Genomic DNA, 4,787 nt, shown 5'->3' on the forward strand with positions numbered 1-4,787 from the left:
TAGGTATTTATTTTGGAGTTTTTAATTCTTAAAACAACTCTAACTATATGTTTATTGAAAAGACAGTGTGAAATAATATTAATCCGTGTTTGTAAGTCAATGAATTATAAAAAAAACCTACAAACTGTACGTGTAAAATGTTTGTTATTGTACGTACAATATATTATTGCCATTTTCTAATGTTTCGTAATTTATTGAGTCACAAACCAGGATCTAGTATATATTGTTTCATATTGTTGTTCCATGTATAAGAACATACTAGAATTGGTTTGGAATTAAAAATCCCAAATAAATACCTTTTTTTTTTTATCCATGTGACCACTTTTTAAGAAGTTTGATTTACAAGTAACTTAGCCCACAGACAACGTGAACGATCGATTCATTCATTCATTCATTCATTCATTCATTCATTCATTCATTCATTCATTCATTCATTCATTCATTCATTCATTCATTCATTACGTTAACCGATTGTCTACTGTACTAATCGGTGATGATATACTGTACTCAGTGGTTGTAACCCATGACTAAAAAAAGAGAAACGTAGGAGGCTAGATTGTGTGTTCGAAGTTTGGTACAGTTGTAAACTCCAGTACTAATTTCAACTTCAACCTTCAACGCTCTGATCCTACAACATATGTCACATTTAAGCAACCCTTCAAGTCTCAATTGTGTGGTTCCGATTACCCTCAATTTTAGAATAGGTGGGGTAGGTAGATTTTTGTATTATATATATATATATATATATATATATATATATATATATATATATATATATATATATATATATATATATATATATATATATATATATATATATATATATATATATATTAGTACTGGAACTCTTTCTTGGTTGTAACTCGGAGTTTCACGCATATTTATTTTGCAATGAAATATAGAGATGAATCTTCCTCTATGAAGTGAAACGTTTGTATTATTGTTTGCTCTTTGGGCCTATAGTCTTATTGGTCTTAAATAAACTGATTGATTGAAAAACAATGTCATGGTTGTATCCGAGAAAAGATATAGCAGTTATCCCGAAACAATGTAACAGTCATATGAGAAAAGGTGTAACAGTTATGCGAGAAACTATTAACTGTCATGCGAGAAACGTTTTTACAGCTATGCGAGAAACAGTCTAAAAGTTATATGAGAAACGGTGTACCAAGTATGCGAGAAACGGTGTATCAGTTATACGAGAAACAATATGTAAGAGTTATTCGAGATTAAACATTTTAAAGTAACGGATATCCGAGAAACGGTATAATATCCGATAAAAGGGTGTAACAGTTATCGGAGAAAGGGATATTAAGTTATTCAAGAAACTAGTTAAGATAACAGATATCCAGGAAATTGTGTAACTGTTAGCCGAGAAACGGTTTACATAACATACTTATCCGTGACTTGGAAACTGTGCAACACGTATCTGTGAATAAGACTTAGTTTAAGTTTATTCCTTGAACTCAACAGTGTCGACAGCGGTCACGTGCACGGTGTCATGATTTCTGAATGGAATATAACAGTTGCGTGAGAATAGTTGTAATCACGTGACATTTTATCTGTAAACACCTTGACCATGATTTTCCAAGCATATACTACAAAAATCTCTCTCGTGTATTCTTTATCCCAGAGATTATATGAAATAGGCAATGAAACCAGGCTGGTCACGTATTTTACGAAAACCTATCAAACCCAGGATAAAAGAGACCAAATTAATAATTTAATTAAATAAATCAAAGTTGAAAAGCGTTCATTTTGTGGAATACACCAACACGAAGGTTAACGAACATTCACCCGTATAAATGAATGGAACTAGGAAAGCATGATAGAATTCTGTATTTTATCAATAGTTGGCTTTCAATAATTTGAACAAAGTGTTAGTTTATAATGCTTTCTATAAAAAACCTTGGACTTTTTTTCAGTATCCGCTCAATGATTCATTGGATAGCCTTCGTCTGCGTAGATGTGTTAAATAGTAAAGTTGAATACCTGAAACAAATCTCGCCCCGTATTCCAGATCTCTCTCTCTCTCTCTCTCTCTCTCTCTCTCTCTCTCTCTCTCTCTCTCTCTCTCTCTCTCTCTCTCTCTCTCTCTCTCTCTCTCTCTCTCTCTCTCTCTCTCTCTCTCTCTCTCTCTCTCTCTCTCTGTCTATCTCTGTCTGTCTCTCTCTGTCTCTGTCTCTCTGTCTCTCTGTCTCTCTCTGTCTCTGTCTCTCTCTATCTCTGTCTCTCTCTGTCTGTCTCTGTCTGTCTCTCTGTCTGTCTCTCTGTCTGTCTGTCTGTCTGTCTCTCTCTCTCTCTCTCTCTCTCTCTCTCTCTCTCTCTCTCTCTCTCGCTCTCTCTCTCTCTCTCTCTCATAATTCCCGCATTTCTCTGGTTTGCTCTCTAAGTTGAATTACGAATAGCTTCGCAGCGCACTCGATTAATTAATGAGCACTTTATGATATACCAACACGAGAATTCACATTTTACTAACACTTGCTAACTATTAATCATCCAGGCAGATTTGAGGTAAGACCTTTAAACAAATGAACAATTTATCATTTGTTGAGTAAAAATACTAAGGTAGGTTTGGAACATGTTCACAATATTACAGTTCATGCACTGATGCTGTGTAAACATTGACTGAACCTCGTGCATTCAGGTACTTGTTACTTCCAAATATCTGGCGGTAACACTGAGTTTTCGCTTCTCGGCTACCGTCAGCACTTTTTATCAGCTTGATAGTTAATATATTAAAATAGAAGTGGCGCCAAACTCATCTAAGAGAAGAGCTATTTTTGGACTCCATAATAATTTTGTAAAATGATATAATCATTTTGAAATTGGTATTAATGAATGAATGAATAGTCATACATACAAACAAACAAACAAACGAACAAACTTATAAATACATAAATACATAAATAAATAAATAAATAAATAAATAAATAAATAAATAAATAAATAAATAAATAAATAAATAAATAAAATAGATTTTGCGTTCAGCAGTCGATAACTCAAGTATCCAATTCCAAATCTGTATAGGTATTTGTCAAACGAGAAAATGGCGGGAATTATCATCCTGTATATCAATTGAGATTTCAGCACTCCTAGATCTCACACTTCTTTGAGGTAAGAATGATTGATTTTACGTTTCTGTAGCAGACGACAAGTCTATCCTATTTATATTTATACTATGGGCAAACGAGAAAATGGCGGTAATTTTTATATTTACACTGTAAAATTATTGTCAGGCATATGTCAATTTGGTTTTTATTATAAATTCTTCGCTCCTCATAATAATTTCAAAAGGGCCGCTTTGGATTACTTTTCGGATATAAAATATTGGTTTTACGTATTGCAGGTGACGGTAACTCAAAGATCCGTGTGAAGTTGTAGCGAGTCTCAAGCGAGATTACAACAAATGTAGCTTGATACACAAAATAGCGCAGTGTATCATGTACCAGTATATTTGGACTGACGTGTTTGCAACTTATAACAACGCAAGGTGTGCCGATGAAGAATATGCACGCGTTCAGTTGTCTGTCAGTCGGTGAGTTTATCCAAAATCTATCAAATATAGTTGGCGGTTTGTAAGGAGACTATGACGAGTGTAATGTTTGATAGAATAAGGCTTATGTGTGATCGTACTTTATCTTCGTGGCTTTGTTGTATTGACTTTACATTGTGTTTTGTTAGTCTCCCGTCTTAATACAAACATCTCTACAGAAGTGTTGGTCGTGTACGAGTGGCTGCTCTCAGAGGTAACTGTAGCCGTCAGGCAGATCATCTCTGAAGAGCCTTTGCCGCATAATAATAACTGCAACCGTAACATTTTCTCCACTATTTCAGCGCAAAATCTAACCAGCTATCAATGAAACAACAGCGCAAAATGCATATCGCTGCATTACCCGTATATGTTAGGACTTTCCCAAAACACGCCTGTCATCAAAATATTTTCCCGCCAATTTGACAAACACGTCGATTTGAAACTATCAACACTCCAAAGTTCTGTAATATAGAACGTACTTACCTCAGTTGTTGTTATTCGTGTCGAAGCTCTGTAACTCTAGACGAAAATTCGTCTGAAACACGGTCACTACGTGCCATAATTTGACACACTTCGTCACCTAGTGCTGGTATCAAACGCTAAGACGGTAGACCTGTGTTTTGCCCACACATTTGAGGTCAACGTTTTAGGTCAATCGCGATTGTTCCTTAAGAAATTTTCCTAGCCGTGTACTCAATAGGCGCGTTACTATGGAGTATCATTCCACTGTTATGATCAGGCCCGAGGCGGCAAATGCAGCTGTTAGCAGGTCGCTCCAGTTTTTTAAATATCAATCTGAAAATAACTATATCACCACAATTTCTGCTTACAAAACAGTCATAAAATGTAATTAGTTACATCATTTATCAGAATAATTTTTCAATTCACAGAGTAGACCCTGTTTTTTCATAGACTTTGAAAATAAGTGTGTGAATTAACAATGGACCAATAAACCGCGGTTTACTAAACAAGCTCTTTGACATAACGGTTCCATTGATTGGATTATAGATGACTTGGCGATTAACCTGGGCAACATATTTCTCAGCAATATTGTGACCACAAAAGGTTGGTTGGTAGCCTAAAGAAATAACAATACTTTTAATTAAAGGTTGATAGTTTCATTTTGGTTACTAGCTGGCAATATTTTTGTCAAGAATTTGTCATCTGTTTAAGTATTCTAACGGTATAGTAGTGCAGGAAAAGACCGTTTCATATTGAATGCTAAGCATTTCGCTTTTTTTCAATATCTAAT

General features: G+C 34.8%; 1 protein-coding gene across 1 annotated transcript in view; it reads right to left on the reverse strand.

The window, feature by feature from the left end:
* Positions 1-4,134, reverse strand: part of LOC144452907 (uncharacterized) — a 14,641-nt gene extending 10,507 nt beyond the window's left edge. The window contains exon 1 of the mRNA XM_078144118.1: positions 4,019-4,134. The gene's annotated coding sequence lies outside the window, so the exon portion shown is untranslated. The remainder of the gene's footprint in view (positions 1-4,018) is intronic.
* Positions 4,135-4,787: the final 653 nt, after the last annotated feature.

Source organism: Glandiceps talaboti, chromosome 23 (genome assembly GCF_964340395.1).
Source record: "Glandiceps talaboti chromosome 23, keGlaTala1.1, whole genome shotgun sequence".
NCBI classification, from domain to species: Eukaryota; Metazoa; Hemichordata; class Enteropneusta; family Spengelidae; genus Glandiceps; species Glandiceps talaboti.